Genomic DNA, 26,225 nt, shown 5'->3' on the forward strand with positions numbered 1-26,225 from the left:
CAGTCAAGTTCGAATCGTATCGCTGGATGCCAGTTTCTTGTCATTCAAACAGATGGTAAGTTACTCTTTCAGTGTAAGTTCAATAAAAATAAAGTTACTCTTTCAAAGCATTTTTAAGTTTGGTTGAACAGGACAGCCCAGTGTTAGTCAGCATTGTAACATTCTAGGGAGGTGCTGTGTCATTTTGGGAGAGGTTTACTGTAGTTGAGTAAGGAAGGGAAGTGATAGAGCAATGGTTTCATCCTGTTGCAGTCCCATTTTGATGATTCAGTGGGGCAGTGAGACAGACAGTGTGTGTAGGTGGCTCAGCAAACATGTGGTCAGTTCATTTGGCCTGGCTGTTTGATCAGAGCATCTGAATCAACATGAGCTCAAGGCCTTCTCTGTACTGTAACGCCGTAGAAAAAGATGCCTGTATGGTAGAAACTGTTTTGGAAAGTCGTGAAATTCATGTTTTGAACCCCTTTCCTGTAGGCCTACTGTAAAAACTATTTTGGGAAGTAAAAAAAAAATCATACATTTTTGGGGCCCAATATAAATGCTGAATGTTTTTCTCTTTTTAGTATCAAACAGTGGAACTTCAGGTGAGACTCATTCAAATCTATCGCACCTAAAAACCAAAGCTGCATATCACATGAGCAATAATAATGACATGATCTCCCTTCAAAAATATGGCCTGCCAATATGTACTGCGGCATGAATTGATACAATGCCTACCTCTATAACAAAAATACCTTCCTTCAATCTACTATGAATCTGTATACAGGACCCCAACTCCAACCGCATTGCTCAGTGGTTGAACCAGTCAACAGTGAGTGGAATTCTGGACCTGTCACACTCCATGTCTACAGAGGCAATGCTGGGAAGTTATATCATCACTGCATGGAATGAGAAGGGAGAAAAAACCTCCCAAAACTTTGACATCAAAGAATATGGTGAGGAAATGTTCTATCTGATGATTACATTGTGGTCTGTAATTTTGTTTTTGGTGTAGTCCAACAGACAATGAGGAAGTAATATCGATATGTATTTTTTACAGTGTTGCCCAAGTATGAGGTGAAAGTCCATCTTCCCCAAACAATAACTATTCTGGACAAGCAAGCAACACTGAGAGTTTGTGGAAAGTAAGTGAATAAGATGATCGAGCATGATAGACAATAAGATGATCATTTAAACTGGGACATTTTATGGACAGAATATTAAGACTTAATTTGTGTGTTGCATAGACTATACTTTATAGATACTGTCCCATGTTTGATACTTGCTCATGTTCATAGCTGTTTCTATTTTTGCAACACACGTGTTTGCCATTATTGAATTGTCATTCTTCTGGTGACTTTGTTTCTAGATACACTTATGGAAAACCAGTGATGGGGTCTGTCACGGCGAAAAGTTTGCAGAAATGCCATTCAATATTACTGGTTATATGATAATAGCAATATCTGTGAGTTGTATCTCATGAAAGTAAGTATTTTTTATTCTTGTCACGCTAAATTATTAGATTATGAAGAACACTCACTGTTGGGAAAATGTTGAGGTTTATGGAAGCATGTTATTGTAGCCGAGCTAAGCTGACCTACAACAACTGTTCTCATTCACCCTAGACCGACAAAACTGGTTGTGCAACCAAAATGATCGACTTGACCGGGTTCGGTCTAAATCAATATTTTGGGGACTTTGAAGTGGAGGCTGAGATGGAGGAATACGGAATGGGTAGGAGAGAATTTTATCTTTAACGTAGAGGTGTTTACATGCTCAACTGTTGACCTCTAACCCTTGCCTGTGTTCTCTCCAGGGGTCATCCTTAAAGGTAGTGGCAAGGCAAGCTTCACCAATGTCATCATAACTGTTAGTTTTGAGGACGTGCCCCAAGCATATAAACCAGGGATTGCATACGAGGGGAAGGTGAGGACAAAATATATAAACAAATGCCTTTTTAATAACACTGCACGGAAACGGATTGCTCAGAAAAATCTTTGTGAAAGAAGTTGTGATACATTTTAGCTTATCATTTGGAGCATCTAACCATGCTTTTGATGTGTTTTATGCAATGGGAGTGTACATTTAGTATATTGGATGTCTGCAGTCATCCTGTCCTGTGTTTTCAGATCAAAGTGACTGGACCAGACTCTACTCCCGTTCCCAATGAGCCTGTGTATCTCTTCCTACAAACCAGTATCACATCTGAGAAATGGACTCTCACAACAGACAGCAAGGGCATTGCTTCTTTCTCTCTAGACACTTCTCTATGGAGTTCTGAGTCTGTGTCTCTGTCGGTCAGTTTTCACTCACTCACTCATGTTTTACTCTATTAAATATTTAATGATATATTATTTAAACATGAAATTGTTTGTTCTGACTGAGATCATTAATTTTTCCTGTTGTATTCTCCAAGATTTTACAATGTTCTGTATTTCTTGAACCAGGCTCGCTATCAAAATGTTGAGGAGGATTATCCGTACGATGAGGGTCTGCGTAGACCAGTATATACATCCGCTTACCATTTGGCAAGGAAATTCTATTCCAGGAGCAAGAGCTTTGTGAAGATAATGCAGGGCGAAGGGAAGTTCTCCTGTGAGAAAAACGGTATTGTTTTTGCTCGCTACATCATCCAAGGGATGGCGCTGATAAAGGGACAGAAGACCCTCGACTTTTTCTATCTGGTAAGGTTAAAGGGATGTTCCACTCAAAATACAACCTAACATGATTTTTTGTTGATTCCACCAGAAAGTTTTGGAATATATAGTTGACTTACTTTGGTATTTGATTGTTATATTATGTTTTGTCTGGAAATGTTTTAAGAATGGCTTGGGAAAACCATAGAGTACTTGACTTCCAGTTGAATATTTCATCATGGGTGATACACAGTAATATATCACTTTAGTAATGCATTAACTTGAAGATATTTGTAGCAGATCTCCAGGTGTTGGCCAATGTTCCTGTCTCCCTGGGTCTTTCTCTGGTTATTAATGTTGATGATACCACTTGGCTGTCTCTTATGTCCCAGGTTATATCTAGAGGCAGCATTCAGCAGCATGGCCGTATTCCTGTGATCGTTAAAGAAGGAAAAGGTAAATAAATTGGTCTTGGATTCTCCTGAATCCTTTCTGACATGTTCTTACTGCATAGTGCACAGTATATTTCAATTTCATAGACTAGTCACAAAACACAATGTCTGTATTGGATGATTGGTGGTTTACGGTGACTTAATGTCAATCCCATTGTCCGTCTCTCATGTTAGTAAACCAAGGGGAGCTGACGCTCTCGCTGCAGCGGATGCCTGAGCTGACCCCTTTTGCCCAGGTGGTGGTGTACACCATGCTGCCTGATGGGGAGGCAGTAGCAGACAGCCAAGACTTCCCCATTCACCTCTGCCTGAAAAACAAGGTAAGCAACTAGGCATCTTTCGCCAGCTACATGAGATGTCAAAATGTGATATATTGGGGCAACATGCACTACGATCGATTTCCAAAATGACTTTGATATGAAATCCTTCAACTGCACCTTTTGGATCATTACCAATACGTTAAATAAACTCCCGAGTTAAATGGCTCCCGAGTGGCGCAGTGGTTAAGGCGCCGCATCGCAGTGCAAACTGTGCCACTAGAGATCCTGGTTCGAATCCAGGCTCTGTCGCAGCCGGCCGCGACCGGGAGACCCATTGGGGCGGCGCACAATTGGCCCAGCGTTGTCCAGGGGAGGGAATGGCCGGCAGGGATGTAGCTCAGTTGATAGAGCATGGCGTTTGCAACGCCAGGGTTGTGGGTTTCGATTCCCACGGGGGGGCAAGTATAAAAAAAAATATATGTATTCACTAACTGTAAGTCGCTCTGGATAAGAGCGTCTGCTAAATGACTAAAATGTAAACGTTGCGAGCTACAAAACATTTTTCTAGCTTTCAAATAGGCACATTCTACTCTTCTCCTCTCCCCTGCAACTCTTCCCGGGTCTTTAGTGTACACGAGAATATAGTGCAATATGTTTTCTGGCAATATATCTGGTTATATAATGGTTAATAAACAACTTTGTAAAAAATGTTTAATCAAATTCAGTTGTTTATTTTCCCAAATTATGTTTTCTCAGTTTAAATGTTCCTGTTTTGAATTTTTGTTTGTTTTTCACTCTCAAAATTACAATTGTTAATACAGATACAACGACATTGTATGTTCTGAGTCCATGTCAATGCTTAAATCACATCTGAATACAATTTTCTTAAGGTCTGGAAGAAAACTAACAAATTTAGATTTTTTTCCTCTTTAATTGCGCATCTGGTCCTTGTCGCGACGTGACTTCCATTAATATGATGACTGTTATTCATCAAATCAATTAACTATGTTTAATTGTTACTCGATTAAATTAGGAATTTGTGGCACCACGGAAGGAGTTGAAAACTAGTTACCATCTCCTGAATTAAACTCTTAGAAGATACAGTGGGGGAAAAAAGTATTTAGTCAGCCACCAATTGTGCAAGTTCTCCCACTTAAAAAGATGAGAGAGGCCTGTAATTTTCATCATAGGTACACGTCAACTATGACAGACAAAATGAGGAAAACAATCCAGAAAATCACATTGTAGGATTTTTTATGAATTTATTTGCAAATTATGGTGGAAAATAAGTATTTGGTCACCTACAAACAAGTAAGATTTCTGGCTCTCACAGACCTGTAACTTCTTCTTTAAGAGGCTCCTCTGTCCTCCACTCGTTACCTGTATTAATGGCACCTGTTTGAACTTGTTATCAGTATAAAAGACACCTGTCCACAACCTCAAACAGTCACACTCCAAACTCCACTATGGCCAAGACCAAAGAGCTGTCAAAGGACACCAGAAACAAAATTGTAGACCTGCACCAGGCTGGGAAGACTGAATCTGCAATAGGTAAGCAGCTTGGTTTGAGGAAATCAACTGTGGGAGCAATTATTAGGAAATGGAAGACATACAAGACCACTGATAATCTCCCTCGATCTGGGGCTCCACGCAAGATCTCACCCCGTGGGGTCAAAATGATCACAAGAACGGTGAGCAAAAATCCCAGAACCATACAGGGGGACTTAGTGAATGACCTGCAGAGAGCTGGGACGAAAGTAACAAAGCCTACCATCAGTAACACACTACGCCGCCAGGGACTCAAATCCTGCAGTGCAAGACATGTCCCCCTGCTTAAGCCAGTACATGTCCAGGCCCGTCTGAAGTTTGCTAGAGTGCATTTGGATGATCCAGAAGAGGATTGGGAGAATGTCATATGGTCAGATGAAACCAAAATAGAACTTTTAGGTAAAAACTCAACTCGTCGTGTTTGGAGGACAAAGAATGCTGAGTTGCATCCAAAGAACACCATACCTACTGTGAAGCATGGGGGTGGAAACATCATGCATTGAGGCTGTTTTTCTGCAAAGGGACCAGGATGACTGATCCGTGTAAAGGAAAGAATGAATGGGGCCATGTATCATGAGACTTTGAGTGAAAACCTCCTTCCATCAGCAAGGGCATTGAAGATGAAACGTGGCTGGGTCTTTCAGCATGACAATGATCCCAAACACACCGCCGGGCAACGAAGGAGTGGCTTCGTAAGAAGCATTTCCAAGGTCCTGGAGTGGCCTAGCCAGTCTCCAGATCTCAACCACATAGAAAATCTTTGGAGGGAGTTGAAAGTCCGTGTTGCCCAGCGACAGCCCCAAAACATCACTGCTCTAGAGGAGATCTGCATGGAGGAATGGGCCAAAATACCAGCAACAGTGTGTGAAAACCTTGTGAAGACTTACAGAAAACGTTTGACCTGTGTCATTGCCAACAAAGGGTATATAACAAAGTATTGAGAAACTTTTGTTATTGACCAAATACTTATTTTCCACCATAATTTGCAAATAAATTCATAAAAAATCCTACAATGTGATTTTCTGGATTTTTTTTCTTCTCATTTTGTCTGTCATAATTGATGTGTACCTATGATGAAAATTACAGGCTTCTCTCATCTTTTTAAGTGGGAGAACTTGCACAATTGGTGGCTGACTAAATACTTTTTTCCCCCACTGTATATATGTTATATATCAGTAAGTCACTTATTAAATCATTACCTCATCAGTCTCATTCTGAACCTCGCATAATCCTTGAACCTGCAAGAACCCTAACCTTATTGATGAATCAGTAATACACAAATTGGCTTAATTATTTATTTACTAACTAACTAAATAATAACACAGAATACAGAAACACACACACACAGTATAGGTTATTGATTACTAATGTAATACAATGAAAACAGGTCTCTAGTGGACTGGACTAACAATAGCATGACTCCTTGGTTAGGGGAAGGAGGGGTCAATAGAAAGAGAGTGAAAGGGAGAGACAGAGATTCAACTTATCGTTGTTACATTTGGAAACCACCGCTCATTCGGATAAGAAATGCAATGTATATATTTACACGTAGCTGTCCTTGATCGTCGTCTCTCTGTTGAACCACTTTCTCAAAAAGGGTTTGAGTGTCCTATCCCACTTCGGTGAGACTCGGCTTGTCTTCGAATGGAGTGTTCGTTAGAATAGATACTTCAGCTGTACCAACGGTTGTCTGAGAGGGATTGTCCTTCCCAACTCGTGTCTTTAGTGAAAGTTCTAGACACTTTACATGTACAGCTGCAGACTGATATGATAAGGTCTAGTGCGTGGTCTTCTTCTCATGTAGAGATTGAGAGTTTCAGAGTTTCTCCATTTCAAACGTATGGACTACCGTCTCACGTTTTCTGCTCTTTCTGGTCTAACCATTTTAAGCCGTGTAGCCACTGCTCCGCACTTCCTGGTCTGAATGTACATTTAGTTCCCAAGGCTTTTATCCTTGGGTAAAAAGGGGCATTCCATCACGCCGACCAAATGTCTGCTCACTTGGGTGTGGTTACTGACTGGCAAAAGTTTCTATGAAAAACAATTATATCATTTAGAAGGCTAAAATCACGTTGCTATCTTCACAAACATATTCTCATACTTATTTTATACAACATTTAGATGCAAACCTGATAACTGGAACGTGTACACTTTCAGAGATACAGTTATTTAGTAATACCATCCTTAATGACATCACAAAACAATAAACAGTATGACATGATTATTCTTTAGATCCCCACCAACCATTCCAAACATTTGGATCTCAACAACGTTCCAATGTCCAATCTTTTGATGTTAAGAGTTTTTAGGTGGGGAATGTGCCTTAACATATCATACTAATTGATACAAATTATATACTTACTCATGATATATTTCTGCCAGGTAAGCCTACTTTGCAGTTAACATTTAATTGAGAAGGTTTTGGGGAAAGTATTTCTGCCAACCCACAAGACAGTTATCACATCAACTGGCTACACACGGGGTGATGGACACACGCGCGCACCACACAGACAGACGGGGACAATATTGATGGAAATTAATTGGCAGACATTGTGATAGGGTTGGCTTTTTAAGCCAATAGTGGCTAGCCAGGGGTGGGATAATGTATAAGTTGCGTTGATTAGATAGTAGCTGGGAGCTTGCGGTGTCTGATACTTGTGAGATTTGTTTGACAGTTTGCGGTGGAACACGTGAAAATTGCATGTACTTTCAGAATTGTTTGGCGAGCTACTCATAGATGGGCTGCGAGCTACTGTTAGCTCACGATTTACCTGTTGGAGTCCCCTGCTCTACACAGTACTAGCATTATTATGTTTTGCGCTCTGTTCCAATATTCAAACCAGTATGCTACTGTACTTGAAATGAAGCAATGTGTTGGACATGTATTCTAAGTGTGCTAGTATAGATATACAGTGGGGGAAAAAAGTATTTAGTCAGCCACCAATTGTGCAAGTTCTCCCACTTAAAAAGATGAGAGAGGCCTGTAATTTTCATCATAGGTACACGTCAACTATGACAGACAAAATGAGAAAAAAAATCCAGAAAATCACATTGTAGGATTTTTTATGAATTTATTTGCAAATGATGGTGGAAAATAAGTATTTGGTCAATAACAAAAGTTTTTCAATACTTTGTTATATACCCTTTGTTGGCAATGACACAGGTCAAACGTTTTCTGTAAGTCTTCACACACTGTTGCTGGTATTTTGGCCCATTCCTCCATGCAGATCTCCTCTAGAGCAGTGATGTTTTGGGGCTGTCGCTGGGCACCACGGACTTTCAACTCCCTCCAAAGATTTTCTATGGGGTTGAGATCTGGAGACTGGCTAGGCCACTCCAGGACCTTGAAATGCTTCTTACGAAGCCACTCCTTCGTTGCCCGGGCGGTGTGTTTGGGATCATTGTCATGCTGAAAGACCCAGCCACGTTTAATCTTCAATGCCCTTGCTGATGGAAGGAGGTTTTCACTCAAAATCTCACGATACATGGCCCCATTCATTCTTTCCTTTACACGGATCAGTCGTCCTGGTCCCTTTGCAGAAAAACAGCCCCAAAGCATGATGTTTCCACCCCCCATGCTTCACAGTAGGTATGGTGTTCTTTGGATGCAACTCAGCATTCTTTGTCCTCCAAACACGACGAGTTGAGTTTTTACCAAAAAGTTCTATTTTGGTTTCATCTGACCATATGACATTCTCCCAATCCTCTTCTGGATCATCCAAATGCACTCTAGCAAACTTCAGACGGGCCTGGACATGTACTGGCTTAAGCAGGGGGACATGTCTTGCACTGCAGGATTTGAGTCCCTGGCGGCGTAGTGTGTTACTGATGGTAGGCTTTGTTACTTTGGCCCCAGCTCTCTGCAGGTCATTCACTAGGTCCCCCCATGTGGTTCTGGGATTTTTGCTCAACGTTCTTGTGATCATTTTGACCCCACGGGGTGAGATCTTGCGTGGAGCCCCAGATCGAGGGAGATTATCAGTGGTCTTGTATGTCTTCCATTTCCTAATAATTGCTCCCACAGTTGATTTCCTCAAACCAAGCTGCTTACCTATTGCAGATTCAGTCTTCCCAGCCTGGTGCAGGTCTACAATTATGTTTCTGGTGTCCTTTGACAGCTCTTTGGTCTTGGCCATAGTGGAGTTTGGAGTGTGACTGTTTGAGGTTGTGGACAGGTGTATTTTATACTGATAACAAGTTCAAACAGGTGCCATTAATACAGGTAACGAGTGGAGGACAGAGGAGCCTCTTAAAGAAGAAGTTACAGGTCTGTGAGAGCCAGAAATCTTGCTTGCTTGTAGTTGACCAAATACTTATTTTCCACCATAATTTGCAAATAGATTCATAAAAAATCCTACAATGTGATTTTCTGGATTGTTTTCCTCATTTTGTCTGTCATAGTTGACGTGTACCTATGATGAAAATTACAGGCCTCTCTCATCTTTTTAAGTGGGAGAACTTGCACAATTGGTGGCTGACTAAATACTTTTTTCCCCCACTGTATTTAAACATAGCTGTGATGTGTCCCCCTTTTCTCCTCTCCAGGTGTCCCTGAAGTTCTCGTCCCTCCAGGAGTTGCCAGGGGAGAAGACCTCTCTGAGCCTCCAGGCCCACCCAGGGTCTCTGTGTTCTCTCAGGGCCATCGACCAGAGTGTGCTGCTGCTGCAGCCTGAAAAGGAGCTCAGCCTAGACTCTGTACGTTCTCCATGCATGCGTCCCAAATGGCACCCTATTCCGAATGTAGTGAACTACTTTTGACCAAACCCCTTTGAGGCCCTGGTCAAAGGTAGTGCACTATATAGGGAAGACTGTGCCATTTGGGACAGTACACAGCCCATCACATTCACTTACTAACCATGATCACACAAATCCTCCTTTGGCATTGTTTTTGTGCACCCATGTGACTTCAAGATAGGATTCGGCTCACTTTCAGCTTCCTCTAACCATGTAACCATCTAACCACTGTCTGATACTTCAAGTTTAGACCTTTTAACTTTTGGGACTATTCCATTGGTTCTCTCAAGCTAAATCGATCGCAGATCAAGTATTTGCTATATGTATTTAACCCAGGTGTTATCCTATGCACTGACCTTGTCCTGACTATGTACTGACCCTGTAACCTCTGACCACTTTCTGATTACACTCTGACCATGCACCGACCACGCTCTGACCATGTCACGATGCTGCGGATGATCAAGTCAGTATTACTAGAGGTATATTCCTTCTCTCTCTGCAGGTCTTCAGTCAGCTGCCTGTTCAGAAGTTGTCTGGATATTCATACAGAGTAGAAGACCCTTACCCATGCCTTCGCTATCCTCCAATCTTTGAAGAAGAGATGAAGATGCTCTTTCCACCCGTACCTAAACTGGCCGAGCAGTTGGTAGAACCACCTGTACCTGATTGGAAAAAACGCTCATTCTGGTTTGGCCCCAACAACGACGAAAACGATGCCTACAGCGTCTTTAAAGTAAGAAGGTCAAATAAGTTTGCTGTTATTGTCTGTTTGGAATATGGACAATGTATAAATAAATAGTAAGTATGTAAGAGGCTCAGGCTAAAATGGCGTCTTTGTGAAGTAGACACTGAATGAATTATAATAGAATGCAGTCTATGAAGTCAGTTTTCAGAAATAAGTAGAAAGACATATACACAGTATCTACAAAATGGACGGGTTTTACATTGGTTAATGTAATACCCACATCATGATGCTAAACTGAAATACAGGTATGGCCTTTACTCCCTAACACTGTTCATTTTTCTGTACTTTTCATTTTAGGAAGTTGGAATCAAGATCCTGACCAACTCCGACGTGAAAAAACCTTACGACTGTAACACACACTTTAGAAAGAAAGAAAATGTTATGATAGAAGAGGGTATTACTAACTGTAAGTCGCTGTGGATAAGAGTGTCTGCTAAATGACTAAAATGTAAATGTAAATGTATTATATAGAGCCCCATGTATAGAGTGATTGAACGCTAGTCACCTCATATTCTGTGTATATACTGTTGTTTACTCATTGTGTATGATAATACTGTATTCTCGACATGGCTCATCCCAATATAGCTACTACTGTACATACCATTTTCTTTTCCAAATTATATTCTGTCTATACACACCAAGTATTTATATTCTCACTTTAATATATCTACTTGGACTGTTAGCTCTTGATTTCTTGTTTAGATTTTTTTGATTATTGTGTATTTGTATTGTTGGAGCAAGTAACACAAGCATTTCGCTGCACCTGCCATAAAACCTGCAAATCTGTGTACATGACCAATAAACTTTTATTTGATATGCTAATGTCTAAACATTTCTAGTCTCAACCTAATGAAGGATTGGTTTCTATTTACAGTTCTTCCCATGGCCATTAACATGATGCCAAATCTGCCGAGTGCACCAGCCCCTGGAGCCTCTGACGGGCCTATGGAGACCGTCCGCACATACTTCCCTGAGACCTGGATCTGGGACCTGGTGCCTGTGGGGTAAGCATTGTAACATACACTGTATTTGTAGTCCAACACACATCCCTTTTCATGGGGTGCTGGGCTGACAATGCCTACTAATATGGCATAACTGAAACTACAGGCATGTTTTAGTGCTAGGGGTCGATTTAAGGGGGAAGACGAGTTCATTAAAAAAATTACCTAGTCCTCTATTGAATTTACCATAAATCATGTTTTCTAATGTTAATATAAATTTTGTTTTTATTCAAAATTTCCACACCACCAGAGATACAGGAAAGGTTAATGTTGAGAAGACTGTCCCAGACACCATCACTAAGTGGGCTGCAGGGGCGTTCTGTACTTCCCCAGTGGGTTTTGGCCTGGCTCCCAACACTGGCCTCACTGCCTTCCAACCCTTCTTTGTGAGTCTGACACTGCCCTACTCTGTCATCCGGGGGGAGGTGTTCACACTCAAGGCCACAGTGTTCAACTACCTCTCCAAGTGTATCATGGTAAGCCCTCCCAGTATTGTCTCTTTCTTTACCTCTCCAAGTGTATCATGGTAAGCCCTCCCAGTATTGTCTATTTCTTTACCTCTCCAAGTGTATCATGGTAAGCCCGCCCAGTATTGCCTCTTTCTTTACCTCTCCAGTCCCACTTCATTTGGATAGTCCCTGTAGACCAGGGGTAGGCAACTAGATTCAGCTGCTGGATGATTTTTGTTGGAGTGGTCGGGGGGACGGAAAATAATAATAATCATTTGTACTCCGCTAACTAAGCCCAAAAAGAGGTTGTATTTGAAAATAACTATAGTTTCATACCTTGATTACATTGAGACATGATCACATGTATCTTCTTTTTTTAACTTGTGGGAATAATTGGGAATAGATTTCCTAAATTAAACTAAATTTAAGCTGAATTCCTGGTGATTTAAAATATACATATAGTACCAGTCAAAGTCTAGACACACCTACTCATTCAAGGGTTTTTCTTTATTTGTACTATTTTCTACATTGTAGAATAATAGTGAAGACATCAAAACTATTAAATAACACATATGGAATCATGTAGTAAAGTGTTAAACAAATCTAAATATATTTTATATTTTAAATTCTTCAAATAGCCACCCTTTGCCTTGATGACAGCTTTGCACACTCTTGGCATTCTCTCAACCAGCTTCACCTGGAATGCTTTTCCAACAGTCTTGAAGGAGTTCCCACATATGCTGAGCACTTGTTGGCTGCTTTTCCTTCACTCTGCCTTCCGACTCATCCCAAACCATCTCAATTGGGTTGAGGTCGTGGGATTGTGGAGGCCAGGTCATCTGATGCAGCACTTCATCACTCTCCTTCTTGGTAAAATAGCCCTTACACAGCCTGGAGGTGTGTTGGGTCATTGTCCTGTTGAAAAACAAATGATAGTCCCAATAGGCCCAAACCAGATGGGATGGCGTATCACTGCAGAATGCTGTGGTAGCCATGCTGGTTAAGTGTGCCTTGAATTCTAAATAAATCACAGACCGTGTCATCAGCAAAGCACCTCCACTCCATAACACCTCCTCCTCCATGCTTTATGGTGGGAACTACACATGCAGAGATCATCCGTTCACCCAAACCGCGTCTCACAAAGACACGGCAGTTGGAACCAAAAATCTCCAATTTGGACTCCAGACCAAAGGACACATTTCCACCGGTCTAATTTCCATTGCACGTGTTTCTTGGCCTAAGCAAGTCTCTTCTTCTTATTGGTGTCTTTAGTAGTGGTTTCTTTGTAGCAATTCGACCACGAAGGCCTGATTCACACAGTCCCCTCTGAACAGTTGATGTTGAGATGTGTCTGTGACTTGAACTCTGTGAAGCATTTATTTGGGCTGCATTTTCTGAGGCTGGTAACTCTAATGAACTTATCCTCTGCAGCAGAGGTAACTCTGGGTCTTCCATTACTGTGATGGTCCACATGAGACCTATTTTTATCATAGTGCTGGATGGTTTTTGAGACTGCACTTGAAGAAAATGTCAAATTTCCCGTATTGACTGACCTTCATGTCTTAAAGTAATGATGGACTGCCATTTCTCTTTGCTTATTTGAGCTGTTCTTGCCATAATATGGACTTGGTCTTTTACCAAATAGGGCTATCTTCTGTATACCCACCCTACCTTGTCACAACACAACTCATTGTCTCAAACGCATTAAGAAGGAAAGAAATTCCACAAATTAACTTTTAACAAGGCACACCTGTTAATTGAAATGCCTTACAGGTGACTACCTCATGAAGCTGTTTGAGAGAATGCTAAGAGTGTGAAAAGCTGTCATCAACGCAAAGGGTGGCTATTTGTTTAACACTTTTTTGGTTACTACATGATTCCATATGTGTTATTTCATAGTTTTGATGTCATCACTATTATTCTACAATGTAGAAAATAGTAAAAAATAAAGAAAGAAAAACGATTGAATGAGTAGGTGTGTCCAAACTTTTGACTCGTAGAGTATATATATATATATATATATATATATATATATATATACATTTGTTTTTACTAACAACTTTGGGGAAGCAAAAATAAATCACTTGTGGGCCGGTTTTGGCCCATGAGCCGCCTGTTGCCAACCCCTGCTGTAGACAATCTATAGACGCTCTGACGTTTTAAGGACGCGAGAAGAGGAATCTAGGAAAGACTTGAGATTGACACCATGTGTTTCTCCTAGGTGAAGGTGACTCTAGCTGAGTCGGACCAGTTCACAGCCAGGCCTTGTGAAGGCTGCCAGTACACCCTGTGTCTGTGTGGTGAAGAGAGCAGGACCTTCAAGTGGATCCTCACCCCAACTTCTCTGGGTGAGCCATACAGTATATTCTGTCAATCTATCACAAGGCTCTTGCAATAGACTCCAAATGTACTCCCTACACCTTGGCCCTTGCCCCCTAACCCTTCGATGTTTGCCGATCTGTAAGGTGTTAGAAATATGTTAGAAGCTCCACCACTACACTGCTTATACCCATCCACACCTTTCATATATGCAAATAGAAAAGGGTTAGGGCCAAAGGCGAGGAGGGGTAGGGAGTGAATTCAAAGCAGTGATGCTTCTGTAGTGCCTTAAGACTGGGTTGTTGACTTCACACAGCTCTCGTCAGACTGAAATTGAAGCAAATTAAATTATTTATCTGATACACATGGCTCAAATAAATTAATTGTATATATCCTAGCCCTGTAAAGAAATGTTGACAATCACTTGTACTAACAAGTCAAGAGGGATATCTGATGATATGCTCAGAAAGATCTCCCTCGGTGTATCAGTGGCTATCGGAGAAATGGAGGGAGGGAGGGAACGAGGGAGGGAACAAGAGAGGAAGGGAGGGAGAGAGAGGGAGGGAGAGAGGCAGGGAGGGAGGGAAGGAATGAGGGATGTAACAAGGGAGGGAAGGAAGGAAGGAAGGAAGGAAGGAAGGAAGGAAGGAAGGAAGGAAGGAAGGAAGGAAGGAAGGAAGGAAGGAAGGAAGGAAGGAAGGAAGGAAGGAAGGAAGGAAGGAAGGAAGGAAGGAAGGAAGGAAGGAAGGAAGGAAGGAAGGAAGGAAGGAAGGAAGGAACAGTTGAGCCAGGGTACATGAGTGACTGAGAGCAGAGGCTGGAGGAGGAGTGGGTAAGAGGGAGCAAGCTGAGGGAGGGGTAGGTTGATGGGTGACTGATCTAGACATGCATGTTAATGTTTCCCTGGCCTGAACTATAGGGGAGGTGAGTTTGAAAGTGAGTGCCGAGGCATTGAAGACTGAGAAGTTCTGCGGCAGCGAAGTGGCCACGGTGCCAGAAAAAGGACGCATTGACACCATTGTGCAAACACTGCTGGTAGAGGTGAGTGTCTGTCTTATATAGAAAGTCCACTGTTCTTTCTCCCACATTGATTAATTGAGATCAAGTTTTCAGTAACACTAGGGCAAGGGTAAAAACAGTAGAATTTGTATTTTCCATTCATTTTGGATTGAGCCGTATAGCTGGACCTACACAACAGACAGCCTGTGATGTAGACTTATCTCGACATTAGTCTACTTTTCAGGTCTAAAACGTTTTATTAACTCTGATTTTGGAGTGAAATGTACCTTTTTAAGTGGTTACCATATAAATTCTATGCTAGAATTAACTTTAGTTGTCATCATTAAACTGTGTTTTATTTTGGTGCTCTTTTACCTGAAGAAAGCCAGTCTTTTCTCAATGTCTATTTCCCTCTAACAGGCCGAGGGAACCCAGGAGACCGTCAGCCACAACGCTCTGCTCTGCCCTGCAGGTTATCTCCTGACCTCTATCAGTCATTTTACTTTCTCATAATTACCCTGATGATTATGTTGACGTGCATTTGTATTGGTTTAGATGACAGATACTTTTTAATTGGTTATAACGGTTCTCAAGTCACTCACGGTCTGTCTCGTTTATCTGTCTCGCATCACCAGAGGGCCCAGTGGAGAAGGACATCTCTCTGAAGCTGCCTGAGGTGTTTGTGAAGGGCTCTGCCAAGGCCTCCCTCTCAGTACTGGGTGAGAATACTCCATCTGTTTGGCTGAGTTTTCACACCTAATTCTAAGTTTTATAAAATTTTCAGGATATGTTTTCCATTTTGGTGCAGATGAAGTGTAGGCAAGGATTGTTCATCCCTCTTCATGACGAGGGAAGTGACTATTCAAGTATTCAACCTGCAGATCTATGACTGCCTGAAGGTTATGGGTGACGATAGGGATAAGTGTTGGTTAATTTTAGGGCTAGGGTAAGAAACAGGGATCTGCCCATTGAATAACAACTGCCATTAACTAGAGACCAATGTTTGATTGATTGTCTCAATGGTTGGTCTCTTTCACCAGGCGACCTGATGGGTCGGGCCATGAAGAACCTGGACAGCCTGTTACAGATGCCCTATGGCTGTGGAGAGCAGAACATGGTGCTGTTTGCGCCCAACATCTACATCCTCAACTACCTGCAGAGCACCAGGCAGCTCACCAAGGAGATCCAGACCAGGGCCACAGGCTTCCTAGAGATTGGTGAGTGAGCTGGGTCCGGTTCAGTAAGGCACAACATAGCAAAACTGTTTTAAAATATGTTGCAACGAAAAACAAGCATTTATTATCAGACATCCTGCACTCCCTGTTTTACTCAATAAAAATTACAAAATCTTCCTACTGGACACAACCCTGGTGAAATGGACTGCAATGCTTAATGGAATGTTTAATGGAATAGATAGAATGCACTGGGATATGACAAGATAATTTGCAGTAAGCCTTGTACTTTTTGAATAATGAGCTGTGATTGAACAGGAGTCTGCAAAGATCAACACTGTCTGACAGTTTGTGATCTGATCATTTCCGTGTGCATCTCACCTCTGACTAGCAACAACCTGTTGTCTATATTTGGCACTAAACCAGTTAACTGCACCTTGCACATATAATAGAAGTCCCTTGAAGGATAATCTGTTTGTTCATTTGGCCATTTGTGTTGCAGGCTACCAGAGAGAGCTCAACTACAAGCATAACGATGGCTCCTACAGTGCCTTTGGGCAGAGTGATGAGTCTGGAAACACCTGGTCAGTTTATTGGAAGTCCACTCAGTCATAATAACTTCTCTTAGATAATTCGACAATTCCACAAAATATTTGTTCGTTTTTTGAAGTCCTTCTTGAAAATGACATTGGATTAAGGGGTGTTACAGTATGTAATCAAGGCAGGAATGTGATCGTCTCCAATCAGTATTAGTATGTGCTGAAGCCAATTATTATTGTGGCAAGTATAGAGTTGGCTTCAGCACATACAGTATGGCTACTAACTTCTGTTATCTAGATTCTATGATCCATAGTTTAGGTAAGGCTCACCACATCTAGTCTTAGTAACTCCAGTGACATCTTTCCCGTGTCCTCTCAGGCTCACCTCCTTTGTGCTGAAGTCCTTTGGCGGGGCCAAGCCCTACATCTTTGTGGACCCCGCCCACATTGCCCAGGCCAAGGCCTGGTTGGCCAGTCACCAGCAGAAGGATGGCTGCATCACGTCAGTGGGGCAACTCTTCCATAACGACATGAAGGTAAAGGGGAATCAGAGCTCAGTTGGTAGTAGTAGTAGTAGGAGGAGGAGGAGGAGGAGGAGGAGGAGGAGGAGGAGTAGTAGTATCTTACTACAGCCACCAAATGTGAAACGGTAACGTTAAGAGGAGAGATTCAGCAGGAGGTTCTGGTGCAAAAGTGTCCCTTTCTATTTACAGTGCAATGGTGGAGTCGGCATAAAATTCTAGATAACTAACAAACAAAAGACTTGATAACAATACATAGTCTAACATCAAATATGAGTACTTTACATAATTCATATTGCACTGACACCGAGGATAATGTACTGTTCAGCAGGACCTTAGGACCCCACGTGTGCCCCAAAGAAGCACAAAAGTGCACATGCTGAGCACAACAAGAATCCCAAGCATGTTTTAGCCTGTCCTGAGAACACACCACCTCCCCAAAGTGACCTCAGTCTGACTAGTCCTGACAGCTTTTGTGTATCTCCAGAACACTACACTTGAATCTGAAGGGCTTAACAGGTCCCCCCCCTGTTCTGTATCTTTGTGCAACATATCATGTGAATGTTGTTTTAAACAATGCAATGGTTTTTGCCTGATATCGGTTGATATCAGTTTGATTTTGAAACGCTGTAGCACCTGGGAGTACTGTATGATGTTGGATGAAGTTTACTGTCATCCTTTGGTGTCATAGGGAGGGGTCGGGGATCAAGTGACGCTCACTGCCTACATCACCGCTGCACTGCTGGAGCTGGATGGCAACACTACTGTGAGTTATCACCTTTGACCTTTCTCTCTTTCCATATCCAAGTCTTTTTATATCGATAAATAAGAAGGCCACATTTGGTGCTTTTATCAAAAGATGAACAGCCCTAGTGGATATTTCTGCTTAGCTGTCCAACTAATTCACACAGTTCTTGGAAAACCCATTTAGCAACTCAAAATATGCATTTCTTATTGGTTGAGGTATTCCCTCCCAGTTTCAATCAGTGTTCCTCTGTTTGGTGCCTAATGACTACAACCCTGTTGTATTTGTTTGTGGGTGTGTCAGGACTCCATTGTTGAGAAGAGTCTGGCGTGTCTGAAGGCAGCAGTGTCTGACCAGCTGGAGAACACCTACACCACAGCCCTGCTGTCCTACACATTCACCCTGGCACAAAACCAGGACATGAGGACCAAGCTCATCACCCACCTGGACAAGATAGCTGCTACCTCGGGTATGTGTCTTGTCTCTTTGTGAAAAAGTCTGTCTGTCGTGAAACAGCCACTGACAATGAAAATGACCACAGGTGGCAATCGTCACTGGGAGAGAGCAGAGGCTTCGGTGACGAAGACGGACTCTCTGGAGGTGGAGATGACATCCTATGTGCTGCTGGCGCTGCTCTCAGGCCCCTCCATGCCAGGCTTTGGGCTGGACTACTCCATCGGCATCGTCCGCTGGCTGGCCCAGCAGCAGAACCCCTACGGAGGCTTTGCCTCCACACAGGTACTTTCTTGGTCTGGTAGACATTCATTCACTCTAGCACCTCATCTGCCTATCACTCCTACTGTTAGTACATGGTTAAACATTGATCACAGCAAATACTTATTTTTATATGAAATGTAGCATATTGGACATTGTATTAAAGCATTACAATTTCATAACACAACACATGGATTTCCTTGAATCTTTGTGCTTCATTTTACATTCTTAATATGTATTACTTTGTTATATTGATTTTCTCCATCCATACCAAAGCTATAGTCATCCAGATTGGTTTTTGCAACAGCATCTCTCTCTTCTTCCCCTGCCACCAGGACACAGTGGTAGCGCTGCAGGCCCTGGCCAAGTACGCTACTGCCACCTTCAGTCCAGAGGGCGCCAGTACAGTCAGTGTGAGGTCAGCTGGAGGCCTGAAGATGGAGTTCACTGTGAATCAGAAAAACAGGCTGCTCTATCAGGAGGAGCAGCTGAAGGAGGTCCCTGGGGACTACAACATCAAGGCTCAGGGCAAGAGCTGCGTGTTTGTGCAGGTCAGGCTCCAGTCATTTGCCCTTTGCTGCCTCTCAGTACATGCAGTATTGAGTGTCTGGTTTGTGTTGTCGGGCACATTGTTGCACAAAAACGAACGTTTCAACCCTAGAGTGTCAGCACTAACGGAAATGCATATGTACTGTACATTGACATGTGGAAGTTGATTTCATGCATCTCAATGGTATTGTCTCTGTTGTCTTTTCAGATTGCCATGCACTACAATATTCCCCCTCCTCCTGACTTCTCTGCTTTCAACATCTCAACACAGACACTGGGGAAATGCGACGGCACTAAAAAATCTCTGATAGTGTCTGTGGATGTCAGGTACAGTGGTATTCCTTTTAACCTTGAAATAGCAACTGACTGATTCTGGTAGGACACCAAAAAAGTGACTGAACCACTAGTGTGAAGATGTATTTGATGCGAACATATTTAAGATTATATTTTACCTTAATCTGACCCGGTGTGACTGACAGGTACAACGGTCGGCGAGAAGAGACCAACATGGTGATCATCAATGTCAAGCTTCTCTCCGGCTTCGTCCTGGACAAGTCCTCCCTCAAGCCTGTGAGTCAATAAGAGAACCTCAGTTGAAGGGAACACACATATAGTTTAATCAGGGCCAGGATTTTTACCGGTTTGGGGAACACTCCTGGCCCTAAGTATAATACCCTCCAGGATGACTTGATGCATATTAATGATAATGACATCTGTTCTAAGTGTAAGTATTCTCAATGCCAGTGGTTGTCCTTTGAACATATCAGTTCTACTGTCCATGACAATGTTAACCTGTGTTCTGTTCTTCCAGTTGAAAAATGACCCCAATGTCAAACGAGTTGACCTGGAGGAAGGACATGTCATCATCTACCTAGATAGGGTAGGATCATGAATCATAAATGTTGCGTCTAAACAGGGTGCTGTCTTTATCGGTTACAGAAAACCTAGTTGGATGTGGTCTCATTTGCATCCACACACTGGATTTAACTTGAACAGTAACATCAAAGTAAGACAGTAGTGGATGTTTTATACAGTACCACTATATGAATCTAGAACATTGAACTTCAGTGTCAAATGTATTATTCCTTTAATTCCAGCTTAAGAAGAAGGAAACTAAGACGTACAGCCTGGCCATAGAGGAGGATGTGCCTGTGAGGAATCTGAAACCAGCTGTGGTGAAAGTGTATGACTATTACCAGACAAGTAAGAATTCCATCTAACACAGACAGTGAAATGTGTATGGTTGCCAAAAATCCGGGAACTTTAAATTCCCTGGTTTTCCCAAAATCCCGGTTGGAGGATTCACAGAAACAGGAGGGAATAAGCAGAATATCTGGGATCCTCCAACCAGGAGTTCTGGAAAACCAGGGAATTTCATTAAAGTTCCCGGAATTTTGCAACCCTAGAAACGTGATCTCATGCGCAGCAAACATTGTGCTCCCCAAGGGTTATCATGAAAAACTGGTACTCTTTCTCAAATGGAAAAAGATTGCAACACCCGAAACTAGATATATTAGACCACAAATGTCAAAGTCATTCCACGGAGGGCTGAGTGTCTGTGGGTTTTCGCTCCTCCCTTGTAATTGATTGATGAATTAAGGTCACTAATTAGTAAGGATCTCCCCTCACCTGGTTGTCTAGGTCTTAATTGAAAGGACAAACCAAAAACCAGCAGACACTCGGCCCTCCATTTAATGAGTTTGATACCCTGTATCAAAACGTGTTAGCTTTTAATAGAAGAGCACAAATACATTATATATATATATATATATATATATATATATTGTGACGTCACAAGAGGCTACACAGCTTTCAGCGGGATTGCTCAAGTAGTGCAAGGAGACAAGGTTCAAACAAAACAAGGATTTTATTATAGGTCTTGGGAAATTAACGAAAATATAACAAAATTCTGTTCTCTTGTGGCTCTTTAAGGGTTAACAGTTCAGGGATGTCTCTTCCACATCCAAAGTCATAACTCTCACTCGCTCAGATAACTTTTCCCCAGCCTTACTGTAGTCCACGTTGCAGCTAGTGGCCAACCCAGCAAAAAGTCCTTCCAAATGTCTCTCACGTATTTCCACAGGTGCATATATCCAAAGGTGAGTATTTCCCAAAGGTAAGTATCTCCAAATCCTTAGATTCCTCATGGAAGTGGACGTGCAGCACTCTTGTCCTCCAGAGAGCCCAGGTTGGAGACTGTGTCTCTTCCCTTCCCAAACCTTCAGCTCATCAGCTCCTCATTTGTTTCAGCTGCGTGGGAAGATTGGCCATAGAGGGGTGGAGTTCCCGACCATACCAGCAGATGGAGCCATAGCTGTCTGGGTTTGCAGCCACCTCAGGGGGATGTAACGTCCCTCCAGGACACAGCCTCTCGTGACATCACACATCCCCCCTCCTCGGGACCGACGTCCTCGTCGGGGTAAAGGCAGCGAAGAAGGCATCACGCCGGGAGAGGGCGTCCGCATTGCCGTGGTGCTTGCCAGACTGCTCTCTCTTCAACTCCTCCAACTCTAGGACCAGGGACTCAGCCTCCTGTTGTCTCTCCTTGAGTTTCTTACTGAACGCATCAGCCTTGGTTTTAGCAGAGTTTAGCTTCTGTTGAGCAGCTTTCAGTTCCTTCTCTCTCTCTGCCTCCGCATTCTTCATCTTGTTCTCCAACACCTTGTACTTCTCCTCTGCCTTCTTCTGGACCTCCTTACTACTGCGCAGGGTCTCCTCACACTCCTCGATGGTCCTGCGCAGCCTCTCCAGCTCCTCCTGTTGCTTAGGGAAGGAGCTCTGTTGGAGTTTAGCCTGGAGGATATCTAACTCTTCTGTCTTCATGTCTAACTGTTGCTTTAACAAACGATACCTCTCAGCGGTCCCCTTCAGACCAGACAGTTCTTTGTCCAGATTCTGTAGCTCCGTCTCTGTGTCGGTCTGGGCACCTGCCATCCCTATCAGAGCCCGGGCGGGAGTGAGTAACTCGGAGGATTGCACCGGAGCCTTCCCAGGATGAGTCTTGCCTCTCCGTTTCCGAGGTACTCGGGTTATCCTCTCCTGAGACTCTCTCCAGAGTGGGTAAAAGGCTGGGCAGTCTCGTCCAATTAGGACAGGGACGGGGAGGGAATCAACCACCCCGCCGTCGTGTGTATGGTTCCCCGTGTGCTGGTCATTGTAAGTTCAGTAATGGGGTATTCTCTGGTGTCCCCATGGACACAGGAAACTGGGAGGACTTTCCCCGGGGTCAGACACGTTGGGCCCACCAAATCCTTACGCACCAGGGTGGCCCGGCTACCAGAATCCAGTAAGGCCTCCACATCATGGTGATTCACAGTTACCGGGCAGGTGGGGGGTCGATCTGGGCCGCCATCTACGACTCCCAAGAGCGAGGCAAAACGGTGTGTGGGTGCTGAGCTGGAGGACTCCGCAGTGGGCATAGGTTCATCGGCTGGTTTCCCACACTGCCAGGAGATATGTCCCATCTCCCCACACCGGTAACACTGTCGAGTTTCCCCCTCCTGGTGTACTCTTCTTGGACCCGCCTGGTTTCTGGCTCCCCCTGGAGCCGGGATAAGTCCTGACGTGGCTGGGTTCGAGACCTTGGGGTCCTTTGGACGGGTTCTTCCCATTTGGGGTGGGGCCGCCCTCCTGGGGTCTTTTCGGGAAGCATTCAGCATCTCCGCTGTGGCCTGGTACTTTTCCACAGCTTCCACGGTCAGATCAGCCGTGGTCAAGGCCTGTTGACTGATGAACCGTTTTGCCTCATAAGGCAGGGCGCGTAGGGTAACGATCCACCACAACGGCCTCCACCACCGCCGCTGCTGTATTCCTCTGCGGATCCAGCCATTTCCTTGCGATTCGGACAAGTTCATGCATCTGCGCCCGAGGAGGTTGGTCTGGTTGGAAGGTCCAGCTGTGAAAGCGCTGGGCCATACCAAACTTTGTGAGTCCATATCTGCTGAGGATCTCAGACTTCAGGGCATCATAGTCAGTAACCTGGTCAGGGCCCAGGTCCTGGACAGCATTCAGCGATTCCCCGGTTAGAAAGGGGGCTAACAGACCAACCCACTGTTGCTTGGGCCAGGCTTCCCTAGTGGCCGTGGCCTCAAATGCATGCAGGTATGCCTCAATGTCATCGGTAGCTCCCATCTTAGATATAAAGTCACTTGCCTTTATTGGGCGGGTATTTTGGACAACCCTCTGTCTCTGCAACTGCAATTCCTCTGCCTTCAGAAGGTTGGCTTTCTTTTGCTCCTCCAAGAGAGCCACGTTTGCTTGCATCTGGGCTTGCTGGCCAGCAACAAGGGGCTTTCAATATGTCCTCCATTTCAGTCGGCGGGGAGCCTACGGCCAACTTGGAAAACTGGGTGATCAAACCTTCGGTATCCTCCTCTGACATGCACTATTAACGCTTGAGCGTGCCCGTATTCTCCACCATCTGTGACGTCACAAGAGGCTACACAGCTTTCAGCGGGATTGCTCAAGTAGTGCAAGGAGACAAGGTTCAAACAAAACAAGGATTTTATTATAGGTCTTGGGAAATTAACGAAAATATAACAAAATTCTGTTCTCTTGTGGCTCTTTAAGGGTTAACAGTTCAGGGATGTCTCTTCCACATCCAAAGTCATAACTCTCACTCGCTCAGATAACTTTTCCCCAGCCTTACTGTAGTCCACGTTGCAGCTAGTGGCCAACCCAGCAAAAAGTCCTTCCAAATGTCTCTCACGTATTTCCACAGGTGCATATATCCAAAGGTGAGTATTTCCCAAAGGTAAGTATCTCCAAATCCTTAGATTCCTCATGGAAGTGGACGTGCAGCACTCTTGTCCTCCAGAGAGCCCAGGTTGGAGACTGTGTCTCTTCCCTTCCCAAACCTTCAGCTCATCAGCTCCTCATTTGTTTCAGCTGCGTGGGAAGATTGGCCATAGAGGGGTGGAGTTCCCGACCATACCAGCAGATGGAGCCATAGCTGTCTGGGTTTGCAGCCACCTCAGGGGGATGTAACGTCCCTCCAGGACACAGCCTCTCGTGACATCACAATATATATATAATTTTCAATTCATGGTGCTCTTCTATTAAAAGCTAACACGTTTATATATGCTTTTTTTCTCTAATGCAAGAATACCGGTTTCTATTAACCAGTTTCCAAACCACCCCATTCTTTCTGAAATATTTGGTGGCACTGGCATACCCGTCTAGGTTACGTACATAACTCTGGTTCCCTGAAGAAGGAAAATAGACATCACCAGTATGGGCCCATTGGTTCACCCCTGAAGTGGGAGTTTAATGATGTTGACTGACTGAAAGGGAAGTAAAGTTAGCATTAGAAAGGAACTGACTTCTGCATTCCCATCTGTTCTGTTCTCAGGTGATGAAGCTGTGAGTGAATACAGCTCCCCATGTGCAGAGAGTAAGTACACAACAACCTTTCTATAACCAAACCTATGTCTCATACTTCTGTTTGTTTTGAGTTTGTGAAATTAGCCTAACAAACTGACAAATGTAGATATGAAGATTTATATGTTCACTGTTTTATAGGGAGTCAAATCCTAGGACAAGCAGGGAATTTTCTATTGATGTTTGTCATTTTCACAGGCGCCAGTCAATGAAGTGTGAAAGACAGAGAGCCAATCACAAGCTGACTGGACCAGGGCTCAACCCATTGCTTTCCTATCTTGGAAGTCATGTTTTTTAGGCAGAGCTCATAGAACCTCTACATTTATTTGATTTGATGCTTACAGTTCATGGTACCACATTGACCAACTTGTGATCCGTTTTGAACATTAAAAGATTAAAACAATTTTTTAGGTTGTTTTAATAGATGGGCTTATATGGGTCTTAGGATTTTACCTTTAATTCAATTTTGTTTTGTTACTTTGATTTGTGCTAACACGTCACAACCTGCTGTTGTAACCCTAAACCTGCTATTACTAAAGTGATTGTGTCACGCCCTGGCTCTGGGGACTCTTAAATGTTGAGCCAGGGTGTGGACTTGTTATGTTTAGTTTTCATTGGGTCTGTTCTAGATCGTTCATATCTATGTTGGCCAGGGTGGTTCCCAATCAGAGACAGCTGTAGCTCGTTGTCTCTGATTGGGAACCATACTTAGGCAGCCTGTTGGCACTAGTTATTTGTGGGATCTTGTTCTGTATAGGTTTGTGTTGGTGAACCTTTAGACTTCACGTATCGTTTTGTTGTTGGTGTAAAGTACTCATTAAAAGATGTACGCCTATCACGCTGCACCTTGGTCTGCCTCTTACAACGATCGTGACAGATTGTGAGATCGTTATGCCAAAATTAACATTTTAGTGTTTATACTGCGATGAGACTGCAACTACTGAAAATGAAATAAATGTTTTAATAAAACCATGGCCATGTTGCTATGAATTCAAACTAGATAAGACTCACAGTAACATGTCTGTTTTAATAGATCTGACAAAATCCATATAATCCATACATTAAAGTGCCGTATGAAACAGATAGTGTACCGTCAACATAATATGGTCTGAAGATGGTGTGAGTGATAGGAGAAAGTGAAAGATGGAGATATGTTCTACACAGTGAGGGAGCGTAGACTGATACAACACGCTCATAAAACTAAAGCGTATGCTGACCATTAAACGTCTTTTAAAATGAAAAGAAAATGGCTTTTTGTACAATACTGGTTGAATGCTGAGTAAATTACATTTTCATACAGGCATCTTTTTACAGTATAAAACCGTTTTTTTCTAACACTATGATATACCTCTGGCCAATGCTGAATATTTGGTTGCATCCATTTCGGTGCGGGGGGAAAAAAACGGGAAAATATATTAAGGTTTTTCGCACTAGTCTCTTTTCTTATACTTGACAGTGACATGGATTACAGTACTACTGTATCT

General features: G+C 43.1%; 1 pseudogene; it reads left to right on the forward strand.

Annotated features, from left to right (window-relative positions):
• The first annotated feature begins 16 nt into the window (after window positions 1–16).
• LOC121565252 lies at window positions 17–25,358 on the forward strand (annotated as a pseudogene).
• Window positions 25,359–26,225: the final 867 nt, after the last annotated feature.

The sequence above is a fragment of the Coregonus clupeaformis genome, chromosome 5, assembly GCF_020615455.1.
Source record: "Coregonus clupeaformis isolate EN_2021a chromosome 5, ASM2061545v1, whole genome shotgun sequence".
NCBI classification, from domain to species: domain Eukaryota; kingdom Metazoa; phylum Chordata; class Actinopteri; order Salmoniformes; family Salmonidae; genus Coregonus; species Coregonus clupeaformis.